Below are 18949 nucleotides of genomic sequence, written 5' to 3' on the forward strand. Positions count from 1 at the left end.
ATATAACATTAGATTTATGAATTCTGTTTAAATTAGAGACTCTTTAGTGCACAGCTCAACCTCATAGCTCTTCAGTGCTATGTTTTATCAATCTAAAAAATACTAGTGCAGAGACAGCTGTCTCTGTCTCCATACAGCTGCTACATGCAGCAAGACACACATCTGGGGAGGGGTTACCCTTTTTTAAATCTCTATTGCAAATGGCTTTTGGTGTGGATTAAATTTCTTGCAGCAGCAAAGCGTTCAGCAGCACTGGTGCTCTGAAGGGGATGAGCAGACATACTCACAGACTCTTTTCGGGAAGGAATGTGTTGTGATTTGAGGTTGTGCACATGCATAGGCACCATGGTCATTAGCAAGGATCACGTATACAGCGGGGGAATTGCAAACAGCTGCATTCCTGTCCAAAAATAGTCTGTAACTTGGTGACCAACAGAACAGCTCCTCTGTTTATCTCCAGAAGGAATGAATGTGTTTTAATTGTAAGCAGTCTGTGCACAGGGTCTGTCTGAGGGATAATCAGATAGATGCAGGCAGGCAGGCAGACACATGCAGCATTAGCTTGAGGTCTGCCTGCTCTGATGTCAGCAAAGCTGCCTCTGTGGTTTGAGTGGAGATGAACAAAGTTGATGCCAGCCTTATTTCATGGTAAAAGTTTTCCATTAAAGTCTCCTTTATGCTCTTAATAAGATAAGTTGAAATGGATAAGTCTAGAGAACAAGTCTTAGAAGAAGCAGGCAAGAAAGGTGCATAATGTTCTTATGCTTCCTCATACTTTAGGGCTATATTTCTAAATTTTATTTAAGCTCCACCTTTTCCCTAACACTAGTTTTTCTTGCATATCAATTTTGTTCACCTGAAAACAAGAAACATCATCATAATCTGAAGAGTCTGTTGAGCTTATTGATGACAGTGGGATTTTTGTTTGTACATACATAGGATGCACAGATTCTAAGTGAACAGTGCCTCAACCTTTCCAAACCTGAACTTCTTCCCCCATTCTCAAGCCACAATAAATCACACATACAGATTTGTAAAGGGCTCTCCTCTGCACTTCCATATGCACATCATTATATTCAGAGCTCCTGAATTATTGTGCCTAAATTCTGTACTGCCAGGACCTGGTGTTCCCATCATTAAATATGTATAACTTGATGGAAAAAAGGCCACATGTTATCTTTGGCAACATCCTTCTACAAAAGCGTGCCACTGAAATTTGCAGACAGACACATGTCAGAATACAGGCAAGGTGTGGATCAAACACTGCACAGACAGCTAAATACCTTGGAGAGCTGCAATTAAACATTTCTGTTTGCATTTCCTGCTATTCTTCGGAGTGTAATACCAGTAACAACTCAAAATACATATATATGAGTACCTATAATTACAAATACATGTTTTTTGCTTTACTAATAGTAATCTGTAATAGTGCACGTAAGGAAATAGGCCCTAAAAATATAGGAAACATTATTTTTCTTTAGAGCAGTAACTCTCCTGACCAACACTGAAGGATTTAATTAATCTGTATTTTCTTGTTATCAGAGGCCCCTATTCTTTTTAAGCATCTTTATTCCTATGCTATCATTACAGTAAATAACATCTATATTAAAAGCCAAACAGGTTCATTAGTTGTCCCTTCACCCATAGCTAACTGGCTCAGAAATAGGGTCGTTTGCCAAAAAATACCAGGAAGCACAGATTTATCTACTGTTATTCCCTGTGAAGATTGTTTTGCATCATCATTCAAAGTCCTAATGCACTGAGCTCCCACGCTGGGGATGAATTTGGCCTGCATCTAGTTCTGAGCAGCAGCATTATAATTACTTTAAGAGAGAGAGATTTCTTGACAGATGAAAGTGAGCAAGGAGACAGCTGGCTCTAGAGGTCAGGATGTAGCAGACCAGATCAGTACTGTAGCTGGTGGCTGTGTTCAGACCTCTGGATCTTGTTTCTTTCCATCCTCATTCAAACAACGCTTGAGAATTTGTCAGTGCCACCCTCTGAAAGGAGCTTTACACAGAGTAACAGGACCATTAAACTTGTAAAAATAAGTGGTTAGGCATCAAGGTGTGAAACATCCTGGAAGAGCCTGATTAGGTGGGTAATAGCTTTGTCATGCATGAGGAATTTTGCATTGTTTTAGCAGCCAGAAGAATAAAACTTAAAAGGGCAATGTCTGACTAAAATAGTATCTGTAACAGATAAACAGCTTTTTCTTTTTGGCATCAGTATTAACACCTTTGATTACTACATGTGAGCATCTTTACTATTCATGAAAGGCATTCTTGATGGCTGCATTCAGACCAGGTGAGGAAAAATAGGTCTTGACTTTTCCTTTTTGGCTTTGACTCACTGGCAAAGACCTGAAACCATCAAGCTTGGAGTACTTAGGAACAAGACCAGAACCAGAAGTCAGTTCTTTTCTGACTAAACCAATGGAAATGTGCTTTATTAATCTCAGATTTTGAAAGTGCTTTGAGTTTGGTGGGAAAGAGACTGCTTGGAGTTTTTAAAGAAATTTATGATGTCTTGAGAACACCTTTGCAATACTGACATATGTGGTATTTTGAAAGGGTTTATATTTAGATTCTCTTCCAAAGGCTAAAACAGATAAAGTCAGTGACTTAAATTCCCTATTCCCTGTGCCAAAAATGGTATCACACTGCAGTACACTAGGCTTAGATATGTCAATTTTTGCTACAAATCTGGAAAGAATAATAGTGCTCTATGAAGAAAACAGCCTCTCCCTGTGTGAGGCCTCCTGCTGCTGGACATAGCAACTGGGCATGGATTTCCTGGGAAAAACAAAACAACACACAACAAGAAGGAAGATCTTCAAAATGAACTTAGATTATCTCACAGTGATAGCAGCTGTCTTTCCAGATACAATATTAATTCCAAGGGGCTCTGCTAGTAGTCAAATTGAAAACACAATTAGTACAGCCAGGCTCCTCACCACAGCTCAGAGAAACTATGAAGGCACTTTCTAATGACACTGCCAACAGATGTACTACTGAACACAGTGAAGGTCACCTCAGTTTCTCAGACCAAAGCTTTGACTCATTTCTCCCCTCAGTAATAACAGCTGCTAAAAATTCCTTGAGCAAGAAACGGAGACCTTTGAAGACACGGCTTGTAAAGGATGGTGTTTTTTGAGGTCGCTCCTTGGCTGGGATCAGGAATTGGTACTTATGTGTCTCATGGGGGATGGACGGGCTGGGTGTATCTTCCTCTTTTCTACCTGTGTATGAGTGAGCTATGGGCCCAAAGGTTCTATGGACTGCTCTTGCCACACATTGCTGTCTGTGGGTTTCTCTGAGGCCACATGTAATAAGTCCACTATGTTACATACAGTACCACAGCTATGAAAGACAATTTGTTAAACCTACTGTTTAAGACAGGCCCTGTTTAAGCATAAAGGAGGGCTTTGGAAGGAAGGAAAAAAAAAAAGAAAGAAAAAAACCCAACGTGCTCACATCAGCAGAAAAACGAGTCACACATTCCAAACCCCGCTTTCAAGTGCTGTGACACTGTCCCAAAGCATCTGATCCCCGGAATGGTTCCCAGCCACTGAGGATGCCCGTGCATGTCCAGCAGTGCTCTGGCCGAGCACTGAGCCGGGTTTGGTGAGCAGGCTCTCCCTCTGGAGGCCTCCAGGAGCATCTGCCTCTCTCCTGTGCTTATATAACAGCACGCAGTTAATTCGGAGGATTCAGTTAGTAGATTCCTAAAATGGAAGCAGAATTTAAATGCTGACATTAGGTGGCTTAGCTCCCACTCATGCAGCTTCCCAACCGCTAGAAAGGCGCATGTATCAACCTGTCAGCATTTCAGAAAAGCCTTCCATGGTAGTTTTTATATATAGCTACAAGAAGAAGGAATAGACAAAAACCTGTTCCTGTTACGTTTGCTGGAGGTGGGGAACAGATCAGCCACTCATGACACATGTGATCTGTCCTTCCATGATGAACACATCACCTTCCCATCACCTCAGCTCAGACACTGACCACGCTGTGCTATGCCAGGCACAAGCACAGAAGCCATGCACGGGCAGACATGTTTCTGGGTGATCCTTTGTAAGCATGTGAATGGTTTCTTAAGGCAACCTGCACAAACGTCAGCCCAGAGATCAGAAGTTCTGCTGAGGGCAGAACCCAGCTCCTCCATACAGACACTACAGGCACATGGCATCACACCTCTGACAGCCGCCACGTTGACAGCAGGCCCTCCCAGCTCCAGATTGTGTCACCACCACCATCAGCCCCCTGCCAGGAGTCCGGGAGGACAACAATCCCAAAACACAGCGCAGTGGGCACACTTTGGCCCTCTTGCCAAGCTGTACACAACCAGGAGGGCTGCATGGTCTGCAGGGCCACGACACACACTGCCTGCATGTTGTGGCGATGCATCAGGCTGCAGCCAAAGAATGCTTGCAGCTGCTCTGCCCAGCCGTAACCCAGCAGCTCAGCCTTCCTGACAAGCTGTGAGGACTCGGATAATCCAGCCCAGCTTATTCTCCACTCTGGGGCAGTTTGTTCCTTTTAATGCCCAGAACAGCACTTTGCCAAAGCTCTCATCAGGGAAATCACGCCGTGAGCCGTACAGACACCTTTGTAGCCTCCCCCCACGCTCCTTTCCCAAGGCACTCAGCTGCTGCTCTGTTCTCAGCCAGCACAGAACTGAGGGCAGTGCGATGGCCGCCCTCACATTCCATCCCTACTGCTCGCATCCGAGCGCTCTTGAAACAAACATCCCCCCACTTCGATACGCGCAGTTCGCGACCACCAACAAAACGCCCTAAAATAAGGACGGTTGTCGAGCAGCCGTTAAAAACAAACCAGGCCCCAGCGAGGATCGAACTCGCGACCCCTGGTTTACAAGACCAGTGCTCTAACCACTGAGCTATGGAGCCGCCGCTCAAAATACTCCCCAGCCGCACCTAACAAACAGCCCGCACCACCCGCTGGACGCGATCTCTCACTAAGCGCTATGGCTGCGTACGGGGCTGCCCGCCGCTCCCCGCGCACAGCTGGACCGGGTTCGATGCCCCGCGGAGCGGCCGCCGCTGGGAGGAGCCCGCGGCCCGTCGGCTGCCAGCCCCGCTATGAGCTCGCAGCGCCGCCCCGAGCACGGAGGGAGCTGCCCGAAGTCAGGTGTGACATCCATAGGCACAAATAACTCACTTGCTCCAGCAGTTCATGAATGAAAAACGAGCAGCCAGGTCGAAGATGTCTGAATAAACAGGAAAAGAACAGACCTGTTTATCAAAGCAGAGCTAATTATGCTTTAAATTTTTCGAGCGCTTGCATATACTTGGTATGGTCATGTCACTATAAAGAATGAACAGATCATCTCTGAAATCCATCAGATTATACAGAAATAAAAACCGATAAATAAACCAATAAATGATGCACATTCTTACCACTAATCCCTCATTCCTCTACACTCTGTGTCCATCAACACCTTCAAACATATTTCTAGAGCTGAACCAATAGCCAGCTGTCAATATTCCTTTTAAAATATATTATTCGTGTTTCACCTCAGTGTTACTGAGCACCCCATCATTCTAAAACTGAAAACAATTCTCTGCATGTGAAGTCTGAAAACACTTATCTAACATAAGCTACTCAATCCATTATTGCAGTCATTGCTCCCTCGGTAAGTCAGTACATCAGGGCCTGAGCTGGGAAACCCTTCAGTGCATTAGTATTGACAAAGCTGGTCCTTCAAATACATTTTTAATAACCTTTCTGCATGGTGCAATATCACCGAAAGTTCACCACATTTACTTTTGTCAGTTCTGAATGGCGGATTTCACATGATTTAGGAGATTTTTCTATTAGTTCTCTTTGTTTAAAGGGCCCCTTGAGCTTATGGCTTTCAGGCTCTTTGAAGCTCTTAGTCTGGTCACATCAAACCAAATGATGGACATGCCCTTGGGTGATGGGATGGTCCTCAGCATGGGAAGGACTCACAGCTGTGGTGTGAGCAGTGGTACCTGACAATCTGTTCCTCTGTGATGTTGCACTGTAGTTACCTCTATCCCCCAGCAAAACCTCTTGCACTGGTCAAGTGGGATGTCAAGCAGAAGGCTGCTGCTGGGGACAGGGGACGCTCACATCCAAAGGGTGAGGCTTCTGGAAAGAAATCGGGGACACAGTCCAGAGCAATGGGTTTGCAGGGTCAGCATATAAAGACTCTAAATGTCTGTCTGAGCCAGTTGCTTGAATTCCACCCAAATAAGGGAAGAACCATCTCTTGGTGAGCCTGAAGCTGTGTGATTTTGGGGAACCAGCAGTGAGGCTGGAACTCTGGAATTTTTCCTGGCAGTCTGAGCAGACATGCAAGGAACCAATGGATTGACCCTGTGCATTTACAGCATCACTTACAGACTTGGCCCCATAGCCAGGGGTGAGGTCCTTAGAAGATGACATGCCTCTTGTGTGAACCAGCAGTGAATTCTGGCATCATACAGGGCCTCTCAAGAACATGAAATTCATTTTCCAGCTGTCACTCACAATTCATCTGTTTAATCATTTGAAGGGGTAGCATCCAGTTCTCCCACATTACACAGCTGCAGAGATCTCCTGTGTGGTTACTGTGCCAGGCTGCTGAAGGAGGTAAGTTTCCCCTGAATGGAACAAGGCTGCTTCTAGCAAAGGCAATGCGACAAGCTCTTTGTTTTCCATCAGAATAATTAAAAAAAAAAAGTCATTTTGCATTTTTCTCTTTTTTTTTTTTTTTTTTTTTTTTTTCAGTTTCTGCATTTATTTCCATTTTCACTTGATCTCTGCACCAGGAAGGTAGGCTCACTGTGCAGCTATGGTGTGTACATGAAATAACACCATAACAGATGAAAAGGCCAAAGCCAGATATTTTGTTGTTATTATTGTTGTTTAATGGGCAAGCTGACAGGAAATGAGTTCCCTATGGGACAGAGCAGGAGGAATGGGCTCCACATAAGATTTTCCACACTTCATTTCAAAGCCATCCAGTTAAGAACAGCACCAAGCTGCAGGAAGGGTCAACAGGTAATTTTCTCTGACACAGAGAGCATGCTGCTCCTGCCATTAAGCCAGGCCAAGGTAATGCAGCAAATATTACACTGACTCACCAAACTGCATTAGCAGTAACGCTTTCTCTCCAAGACTTTAAGGTGATGGCTCTTGGAATAACAGCCACATGGGGTTGCTGGGAAATCTGACTGGTTATTAACATCTCTGCAAAGGTCAGAACCTTTCAGCTTTCTTCGAGCAGGAAAAAAATCTCCCAGTGAAGAAACACCATCATATTCACATAAAATTCTGTATTAGATATTCAAAAGGGACAAGAAGGAGTTATTAAATGCATCTCACCAACCCTGTGTATTAAAAAGAACAGGACAAGCTTTCTTTAAAGAAGGACAGCAAAAAACCCATCCTTGAATATGACTTCAGACAATTACAGCTGTAAAATAAATTTAAATAGCACGATACAAACTCTCATTGGCTATCTACACTGCTCTTCAATGGCCAATGGAGAACACTGGGGCTATTCTATTCTGCTTTAAGAGCAAGGACAGACCTAAGACCTGTGTCCCACTAACAGGTGTATATCAATAACACCATCTTCTGGTAAAGCACCCAAAGTTTTTGGGCAAAAGAACTCAAGGACTCAGTTTGGCCATTTGTTGAAACTTCAAGCAGTCTCTTGGTCGCTTACTGCCAGCAACAACATCTACTGTAAATCAAAGCTCCAACAATTCACGTCAAACAGTCTGAGAGAGTGATGACTTCATCAGCACCAAACCGATCTGCACCTGAACCTCAACCCAACAGTCAATATTTCTTCACCCTGTGACCAGGAAACAGCTCCAGCCTCATGAACCAAAGAGAGATTGAGAGGACAGGGCTAGGATAGATTCAGTCACCCCCCAGCCTCTATGTGCTAGTACCAATGCTGTTGGGAAACTGCAGAAGGCAGCAGGTAGCACTCTCCTGGTTGTTCTTGGAAGGGAGAAACAAGGCTCTAGCACTTCCCTAATAATCATGAAGAGTTTATAAACTTCAGTAGTTTTCCAGCTGGAGTTTTGTCTAACAGAAATCACAGTCCTGAGTATCCAGTTGTGAAAGTAAAAAAAAAAAAAAAAAAAAGAAGAAGAAGAAGTCCTAAACTAGAAATTAATTGGTATGGAAAGATCTGGCTTTTTAATTAAAAAAGGAACTTGAAAATAATTAGTCCAGTTCCTAAAGTAGATAGATTAAATTTTTCAAATATGGGTGGAGAGTCACTTTAAAACTGGCACTGATAAATCCTACTATAATTTCCTTATTAAGGTAATTTTTTATTTTTTTTTTGAACATTTTCTCATTAAACCATTCTCAGTAGTTTGTGTGGTTTCTAACACATAACAGGATAGATGTAGCACTGAGGAGCAACTCTCAAAAGGCCACGGCTCTTGCTTTAAAGAAAAAATTCATTTAAAATTACTGTATTACAATGGTTTGCTATTAAACATTCTGCAGTAAATAAAAATCAGTCTGTTTTTAATACAGTAAACATCATTGGCTGAAAGTCATATCTTAGAATACATTCATTATAAGAAGGTACTCAGATAATGAAAGTAAAGAAAGCCTAATTTAATTTTCATCATTTATGCAGTTGGTTGGGATTTTTTTTTTAATTTTTTTTTTTTCCTCCATTTAATTCTGCTTGGATAATGAAAACAGACCTCTTTTTTTCCTTTGGCAGTATCATTTTTCTGGATGTCAGGCACTTGCCAAGGCTGCAGCAGTGGAGCTGCAGGAACCTCAGGGGAAATGGTTAGATCCTCTTTCCAACAGAGGCATAAATAGGGGAACTCTGGATATCAAATACATGTCATTTGGTCCGGTCAGTGTGCTCATGACCATCAAGCAGGCCTCTTCAAACGGTACCTACAAGCTACTTGCATCTCACACTCACAGCCAGGAACCAGCTCCTGAGTTTTGTTTGGACTCCGGATACTTTGACACAATGCCAGAAGCTGAACTGCAGTTTGGGTCCCAACAAACCAGGTCAAGTGGTCCATCACAACAAATATTTCCATCTTGTTTAACATGATGGGCAGAACTTGGTGTAAGTAAAGTCACACCATAGAATGAGATGTGAAAACGATCACTGGGGGGGGGGGGGTTAAGAGAAGTTTTTCAAAGGTGTTTTAAGACCTAACTCTGAGCAACAGGAGGCAGGGCACTGATCTGACAAACCAGGCTGCAGTTCCTGGAGGGCAGTTACACATGCACAGCAAGTTATTGCAGCACGTAGTAACTGGAGTCAAGATCTACATCCTCAAAACCCCAACCTAAAGTGAAACACCATTACAAAGTTTAGCTTGCTAATGAGCTGAACCTAGTTCCAACATCCCTAAGATTCAGTGAGGTCTGGATTCAAGTACTCTATTTTCAGTACAATATCATTTTTTACTGTAGATCCTTGCAGCCTTCCTGAGCAATAAACATCCAAGTGTGCAGAAGCAGTTTTCAGGTCCTAATAGCGCTGAATACCAAGACATGAGGGACTATAGTCAAGATCTTCAAATTTACAATCCTTTCCCTTTAAGTTGTTAAGATTATAACAGGGAGATTTTGTTATGATTTAATATCAAACACCCTCATTCAGCTAAGGCTGTTACAGGAACCAAATTTCCTGTAAATTCTTATACACTAGGGGGTGCAAACATCCTTTTAATGACTGCTGAAATAGATTGTCTTGCCCATACCAGCAAGGAAAGCTGTACTAAAGCATGTGTAGAAGCTGTATAATATTTTGTCATGTTTGGCTCATATAAATGAATAAATAAGAGTACTGCTTTCAGTAACTGCTTCTTGTTGTTTTTCTGAGTTTATATATAGAGCAGAGAAGATGATAACGGAGGAGTTACATAAGAGGACAAGTCAGACCGAGCCCACTTTGCATGCCACTGCCTGCAGCTTTCTCACATCCCGTGGTGACTCAGACACTGCCATAATCTTCACAGAGGGACAGCCTCAACTTTTCACCCCCACATTTTCACATCATGTTGTGATGATACACCCCTCTGACTCAGGCAGCTGGCTGAAGTCCTTTCTTCCAAAGGCTCTTGCAAGTCAATGTGTGAGGCACACTGAGCTAAGTGAGGTATCACTGACTCACCTGTATGGGCTCCATCTGACAGAATGCTGGTTTTCTCAGCTTGTGCCAGTGGAACAGTTATGTTTTTATATGGCAGCAAAGTGTAGCGGTTCTGCTGAACGCCAACGTTTAAAGCTTATATATGTGGGCAACACCCATTAAAACAATAGAGGAACACTGGATGCATGCACAGAATTCACAACAGCACACCTACTGTGCGTGTGTTTATATGTCCTTACTTGCAGGTAAGGAACAGAGCATCTGAAGATCCCATCATGTCAAAGTGCTCTTAGACCACTGAAATCATTCCACACCTGTAAAGAAAGACACTTGAATCCAAGTTCCTGCACGTTGTGCAACATCTATCCTTCTGCATTTAAGTATTTGCCTATTCATTATCTCTGCAAGTCATGAGCCAGTTCCTTCTCCTAAATCTTGTACACAAACGGCTAAAATCTGAACCCATAAATTAGTATTGGAAAAGAACTCCCACAGTTTAATGCACTTAGGCTTTTATGTCTTGCATAGATTTTGGTCTTCCAAACATAAAAGGGTTTTACAAATGTCTTTGCATCTCAGACACTAATACCAGCTTCTGATTTATGAATCCCTACCTAAATACTTCTCTGCGTGCATTTGGTACCATTCATACTACCAGCTTTTATTTCTGCAGAGTGTTTTTCATATTACTCTCTTTTTCCTGTGTTACCTTCTATACCTCTGCATCATTACATCAAAACAAAACAAGTGGATTAAAGCAGCTTAATGCATTAATGATAAATATTTCTTTCTAACAGAGAGCAGGCCATTCAAAACACCAATAAGACAGAATCCTGACTGAAACTAGTGCAGCTGTAAACTATCTTAAATGAACATCAATAGAGAACTAAACTTATTTTTTACTTCAGAATGCAAACAAGAACTTCAGACACTGATTCCTATCAGACCATTAGAGATGGCTGAATTCTGCACTCTGTTTTAACAGTTGCTTAGCAATGGAAAATAAGCTGTTCTGTCTCTTATCACTAGAGGTATAGTTAGAACAATACCTATTATTGAACTGAATAGGTATGAAATTAGTTTATACTGTTCCTCCTTTTGAGTTGGCACTTGGCAACAAAGTGAGTTGTTTAGGCTGCAGGCAGAAACTGTGATTATTTTTTTTTTCTTGGAGCTATCTGGGAGATAAAATGAAACTGAGGCTTTGCTGTGTCTGTTTATCTGAAAATATAATAAAATGAAACTTTACTTGCATGTGTTTGTGTGTGCAGGAATAAAAGAGGTTCTCCTTCAAACGTCTTCTTTAAGTGAATTTCCAGGGATGTGACAGCACTAATGACTTGAGCCTATTCAAAAAGCAAATACAGCAGTACTGCTCAGCAATAGCTGCTCCTCTCTGTCCCCAAGGGCACCTCTGTTAAAGTTCCTCAGGTCTGCCCTGGGAAAACACACTGGGAGATAAAGTTACCAAAGCCAGGATCCTGAATGACACTTTGACACTTGACAAACACTGTCACAATGTCCATCTTTTAAGTCTGTACCTTCCAAAACTGAGCCCACACAGAAGCAGGAGCTGATGCCTGCAGCAGCATTTACATCCCAGCACACAGGATGCACTGTTACTGCAACATAGAAGGCTTGGCAGAGCAAGGTATTTTAATTCCTGGTTCTGCAAAGTCTTTCTTACATCTTTCTAGTTAGGATTTATAGTCATAGCTCCTGCCTCCCACTGGCACACCCCAATAACATGGCTGAAGGCTATTTTGAAGCAGATGCTTTGCAAGAGAAATTGAATTTAGGTAAGGGTTGTGCACCAAAGCAAAAATCTTAGGTTTTAGGCTCTCTCGTCATCTTCTGAGTCTGGTATAATGAAGTACAAATTATTTTAAGAACAGCTAAGTAATATCAACAGAAAAAATTGAAGAATGCTTCTACTTTGCAGTATACTTCTTTTGTAACCAGTATTTTGGAACTGTGAAAGGTACAGGTTTGAATATTTCAGGTATGGAAATAACTTAACTTGCATCTACATGGCTTGTCCAGCCACTGAGCTACTACACAGCTACAACTTGCTTCTGCTTACTCAGTCACACTTCATAGAAAAGAGCAGTAGTTGCTGCTGGATCCATATGGCTGACCCCTATAGCTGGTTCTCAGCTCATCTACAACGTTTAACCAGGACAGACTAGCAAAGCGATCCCTGTCACAGAAACATGACTGTAGTCCTTGTATGTGAAATTAGGTACCTGCCTTCTGAAGTTCATTGGCGCTAAAGCACTGCTGGTCATAGGAACAAGCAGACATTAGGCACATTTGAAATGCTACACAAGAGGTGAAACAAGATGCTTTGGACTCCTAGTAATCCACTGGTAACACTGGTATCAGGGCACAGCTCTGATACAATTGAACCTAGGATGTGAGTAACTCTGGCTCCTTTCTGGACCCAAGCCTTTGTCTTCACACTTACTTGCTTTTTCAGTCTTCAGCCCTTTAGCAAAAGTGTGCAAAGTACAGCAGTGATATTTTATGGACTGCGCATTTTTCCTTCAGAAGCTTAAAGCCACCAGATTTATCATGCCCACAGAAAAACACCCACAGGCTGGGTGTGATTTAGGACTTCCTGGGTGGCAATTTTCCCTCATTCTCAGCAAAAGGAGCAACAGACCTTCATTACCAAACTCAGTGCCTTTCAAAATATGCCAAATGTTCTCTGTTTTATTAACAATCCATCTAGATTTCCAGTGCACTTCACAGAAAAACATATTCATTTTTAGCTCATGTTAACAGGTTCTTACAGTGCCTACGGTATCAATCAGTCATTTACTCTGATGCAAATTATCCCAGTTAATATTTCTGCTAATAGTTTGATTGCAATAATAAGGCACAGCAAGAGTAGTTTAACCTGAACTTAAAGCTGGAGTCAGAGATGAAAGGTTTGATCATTCATTCTTACCTGAATTCTTGTCCTGCAGCTAAATGACTACCTTTCAGGTAACTAAATGAATAAGATCCAGCTCTCAGGAAGAAATGTAAAAAGGAACAGAACTGCAAAATTATCCACTCCAAAGAGAGAAGCACTTCGTCTGTGCTGTTTTCAGTCACTGCACTGGGTAAGAGCTGTTCAAGGACCAGCCTACAGCAAGGCCTTCTCTCCAGCTCTCCAGGTAGTAGGGGGAACCCCAATGCTGGGGTCCCAGAAACATCTTGCAGCAGCAGGGACACGCCAGAAGACACTGTGAGGGGCAGAAATGATCTACTGCCTTGGCAGACAGCAAGAAAATACAGAGTACCTACCACTCAGATTTTTCACATCCATTCTAACTAGAACATCATACACGTTTCCACCCTGCTGGATGCACAAAGCGCTGTGCAGTTTGGCTGCTGTTAATATTCTTTCCCAAATTCTAACATGTAGGTTTATGTGAACAGCAGTCAGAAAAGCAATGAGAAATCATACCATCAGAAGAACAGCCAACAATATATTTTAAAAATAAATTCTATAGCAAAGCAGGTAAACAAGATGGTCCTGATCACATTCAGATCAACAAAACCTTTTTCTCTTGCTTATTTTAATAAAATATCACTGCAGGCATTTCAGTGTGCCACAGAATTTATCATGGCGCACTGCAGAAGTCAGGTGGGGCTAACCCTGGTTTAATACCCATTATAAATACAACTAGACCATAACTAAATATAATGGGTTTGAGCCATGATTCTGATAGTTATCGAGTCCCTCACGCTACACGTGTGTCTGCTCCCAAGGCCAGCAGGTGCTCCAACCCACTTCTTGCTTTCTGTTATGAAAACTCTTCAGCAAAACTGTAATCTCATTAATACTCACACCTGAGGCTTGCGAGCCAGATTATGGCTTTAAAATATTGCAAGTTCTGGTACCTCTTTCAAATCCTCTATCATCTATACTGTTGTCTCACATTAACAACATCTCCAAGGTTTCAGATTTAGATGTTTCTCTCTAGAGCTACCTGCTTTGTCTAGTGTGAGCAATGTTGTTTTCATTTAAATAGCACTGCCCACATCAGTCTGCTTTTAAAGCTATGGCAGTCATTGTCACATCACCACCATGTAACAGCAGGGTCTGCAGCTCTGGTTTGAGTTACTCACCATTGTGGAGTGAACAGGAATCTCATACAGCTCTCAACAGAGCATCAAATTCAGGAGTCTGCAATACTTGAGCTACAAAGTAGAAACTGCCTGCAATCCAGCCCTCTGCTTTTCCAATCTCCTACCTTATACTGCAGCTGTCTATTGCAATTTGAAGTTAAAATAAAATAAAAAAAAATTAAAAAGCCAGTGGCAAACAGGATAAAACCTGTCTGCATGCAAACTACTGTCAATTCCACAAGCAGATTTTTTTCTCCTTTAATGTGTTACTTATCATTCTCTCAGGTGTTAATTAAAACAGCAGCATGAGCTTACACTGTGTTTGGTGGGGATTTAAATGACTTTTTAAAAAAAGAAAAAAAGAAAATAAGTGGAGGATGCCTCTTTGAATCAGACCTGCTATTACAATGCCCTGCTAGCAGAGGTTTTTTCCCTTAGCCTTGTCACAAGAGAAATATCATGCAGTATGTATTTTGCGGTTTTAGCTCCTATCAGAAGACAAATACGAACATTAATATTTCCCAAGGAATTAACACATATACCACCAATACAAGCTATATTACTGTTTCCTACACTCTGGTACCCAAGTTTGGCCTTATCCAACTTCCCCATCAATCACTGTACACCATGCTTTGGTATCATATCATCATATTTCTATAATCATTAATCATGTCACCCAATAAATCCTTGAGCAATTATTTAAGCTACTCTCTTAACAGCTACCCACTTTGCATATTGCCACCTTTGCTGCTCATTTATCGCCATGCCTTTGATCTGAGAACTGTTCAATCAGATCAATAACATGTAAGGAAAATGCAAATGGTTTGAAACAAGAGAAATTCTTTCATGTGGAATATTCACACTTGGAACAAGCCTTTCAACTCTACAGATCAAGTTTTTTTTTCTGTAAGGTTTGATAAGGTTCTGTATAAGGATGTAACAAATTACAGCTAGGAAAGGGCAAAGCACAGCACGTTCAGTAGCAAAGTGGTGGCGTGAGGAGGAGCTGGAGCTCCCAGCCACATGCACAACTGGCAAGCTTCCTCCTTCCCAGTGACACGGGAGATGAGATAACAGACTGTTCCCTGTGGGACACGGATGTAGTGACAGACAAAAGCCCTCTGCATGTTCAGGTCTGTGGGAAACTGCCCCATTTATCCATTTTTCTTCCTACAGATCTCAAACACACCTTCTCCGTCCTTTGTGGGTCCACATTTCAGACTCTCCCACTCCCTTTCCTATCTCATTCTCAGACCTTACATGGGCATTCCTGAGCTGCCACAAACCTATGCTGCTCTCCTACACACTGCAGTCACTGTATTACTGACCTTGGGGACCATTTTTGTCAGCCTGTTTTTAACCACAGGTGTTGTCCTACACAAAAGGATCTCTCTGGCTTCAGACTTCATTTCAGACTCAGCTCATTTCTGTCTGTCAAGAAGATGCACAAGGAATAGGTAAGATTACTAAATACAGTTTACTATCTGCAGTGACTAAATAACAAACAGATATAAATTGTTATGAGCTTGGAAGGCTGGTTAATTAAAAAAGCTCAAACATCACAGACAAATGTTCAAGTTTCAAATGTTACTTTATTAGCATCTTCTTTCTCTTCATAGAGCAGACCATCATCAGGTACTATTCTGCCTGTTCTACTGAAGTGTTCTTAAGCATTCTGAATATCTGCATATCTTGAAATTATCTTTCTGTGGCTCTGTTTTCCAACTCTACCAACTCTCTTAGCAACGATTTACTGAGGACCAGCACAAATTGCCCCCCCCAAAAAAGACTAAAAGGGAGAAATAAAAAGTAATATACACCTGTATAGACTATTATATTCCAGACTTTGTATGTTGAAGTGAAAGCTGGGTGATAAATTATACCACAAGTCTGTGCAGTTTATCATTTTACCACAGATCTGCACAGTTAATATTGGTATTGCAATACAACCTTCGGGCCTCCAGTCGGCCAGGCCTCCTATGCTAAATGCTGCGCACTTACAACATGTATAGTGACAGACCATTCTTCAAAGACTTTGCAAGCTAAAGACAAAAAATTGGTTCTTGCTAATCAATTACATCTCCTTCCTCCAAATGGACTAACAGCACCTTTCGTTTCTGTGGCCTTTGTAGCTGTAGGTAGGCTGGGAAGGTGGAGAGCAGGACAATTCTCATGATGCCATATGCAGAGGCAGAAGAAAGATGTCTTCCTTTACAAGAGCTATATGGAATGTAGCAGAGAGTACTTCCCATACATAATTTGGAACTATTAATATAGTTTATATAATATATACTACCTTCCTTCTACAGTGCAGCAATATGATTTCTACGATTTCACTGGTCTTCATTCAGGATAGTGATCTCTTATCTGCCTTTACCACTCATAAACCTTGCAAGTTCCAGTTGATGAATATATATATCAAGAGACATAGTATAAAATATACAAAGTATGAAATAAACAGCTGTTTTGAGTACAATACATGAATTATCATATCCTAGTAACTGTTTATGTTAAAATTATGCAGGAGGTATGACAATACATAACTGTGTAGTATGTGTATTTACTAGTTAATAAGGATATACTACTTGATATCAAATTCAACATTTTCTTTCAAAAGTTTAACCAAATCTGATGCAATTTGGTACTTTCGTCTTGATAAAATACATTGCAACCTACTCTGGAATAAATGGGAAAAACTGGGATTGTCAGGAGGAATCTTAGATATCTAGTAAAAACCCAGGCCACCTTCCATTCAAGACAATTGTAAAACTGCTATTAATTTCCAAATAGATCATATAACCTCCAAACAGAAGATTAGCAAATGTTTAAGCAAATAGCTGAGCCAGAAATTGGTCACTGGACGCTCTGTCTGGGGATATACTTCAGACACTTTTTTTATTCACACCTCAGTGTACTGCTCCCTACTGAGAAAACCATCCTTATTCCATGGATTTTGACCTTTACACATGTACAGAGATAGAGAAGATGCAGCTATTCTGACAGCAGGTCATGTAATGAACTGGCATAAGTTCCTTTGGCTTTGGAAGCTTTGAGATTCCATGATTTCATTTGAGCAATGAGGATTTCTACCACCAAGATGTTACTTATTACATTTTTGTGAACAATACTAGATACAGTGAAGTTATGAGATCTGGTAACAAATAAAGCCATGAAATTTTGGAGAAAGAAATTAGCGACAGCTGAGGAGCCATTTAGGTGTTCAAACACAGATAACTGGTGCCTTAGAATCCTTTAGGACTCTGAGACATTTCACAGGACGATGATAAGTGTTACTCAGGTGATGTATATCCTTTTCCAAGGAACATAAAGGGAGGCCAAGTGACATCTTGTAGCTCATCTGAGTACAATAACAATCAGTAGCTGCCACCAGGAACCAAAACTCCACTGCTGGCTTCCCACAGAGAAGAAAGGAGATTTCTAAGTGGCAAGCAGGAGCTCAGTAAAAACATACAAACATAAATGGCAAGAAATTATATACAGGTGGACTAGTTGAGTTGATAGAACAGAAAGAAGGAAAAAATGAGAGAGGTGGTTTTGGGGATCAGGGGATAGCACAAAGCAGAGGTTCCCTTTGTGGTGCATGACAGCACCACTACAAAGCCTAATTCAGCCCACGGCCTGGTGCAGATACAGAGCTGCTGCTGCTTCTAGCAGCAGCTAGCAAATAAACTGCAGAAAGGAGACATGGTACAAGAAATGAAGAAGCAGCAAGAAATGAGATAACGGCTGGAGAATGAGACACTGAGAGGTTTAAGTCTCTCATTTTGTACAGACTGCAGCAGGAGCATTGTGTTTTCTGATGATGTGAACCAGTACAGCTTAGCCTTGCTTTATAGATTCTAGTCCACTGTTCCCCCCCAAACAAACAAACCACCAAACAGCCTGACTTACTGCCTGCATTTATTCCTACAATTCATGGTCACTTGTATCAGTTCTGTCCATTGCTTTCCAGTATAAGCAGGACAGGGAAAGACTGCTAACATGAGTTGATAGTTTTTGGAAAAGGGGAACGGTTTTAAACTGAGACAAGGGAGATTTAGGTTAGATATTAGGAGGAAGTTTTTTACACAGAGGGTAGTGACACACTGCAAGGAGGTTGTGGATGCCCCATCCCTGGAGGCATTCAAGGCCAGGCTGGATGTGGCTCTGGGCAGCCTGGTCTGGTGGTTGGTGACCCTGCACACAGCAGGGGGGATGAAACTGAATGATCTTTGAGGTCCTTTTCAACCCAGGCCATTCTGTGATTCTATGATTCTGCAAAGGCTACTGAAACATCCAAAATGACAAAAATCTTCTCAAGGACCTAAGGGGCTGTTCTGCCACTCTTTATGTTCTGTGTAATTTAGATAAATACTTTACAGTGTGATGCATTAATCCTATGTCTGCATTGTTTTCTTTGCAAAATGTATTTGCTTATATGAATTACTGTTATTAGCAGATGTTACAAACAACACTGCACAACTGTTCAGAAACAAACCTATTATAATGTTCAATTTTCTAGCAAGCAACTATGATTACTTTTACCTCCTATTTGTTTGCTTTGCAATTTGTTTGGTTTCTAAAACTTTTGAAATCAGTCCCAGGACTTCATATAGTTATGACTGGATCTTATCTAACCTGGTAAGAAGGTCTCATAGAGCTGATCCCTCCCAGTAACTCCAGGACAAGCCACCAC

General features: G+C 41.6%; 1 non-coding gene across 1 annotated transcript; it reads right to left on the reverse strand.

The window, feature by feature from the left end:
* Positions 1–4839: 4839 nt before the first annotated feature.
* Positions 4840–4912, reverse strand: TRNAT-UGU. Its single transcript has one exon. It is a non-coding gene; the product is annotated as a tRNA-Thr (tRNA).
* Between the last annotated feature and the right edge of the window lie 14037 nt (positions 4913–18949).

This window comes from Coturnix japonica, chromosome 5 (assembly GCF_001577835.2).
Source record: "Coturnix japonica isolate 7356 chromosome 5, Coturnix japonica 2.1, whole genome shotgun sequence".
Classification (NCBI taxonomy): Eukaryota; Metazoa; Chordata; class Aves; order Galliformes; family Phasianidae; genus Coturnix; species Coturnix japonica.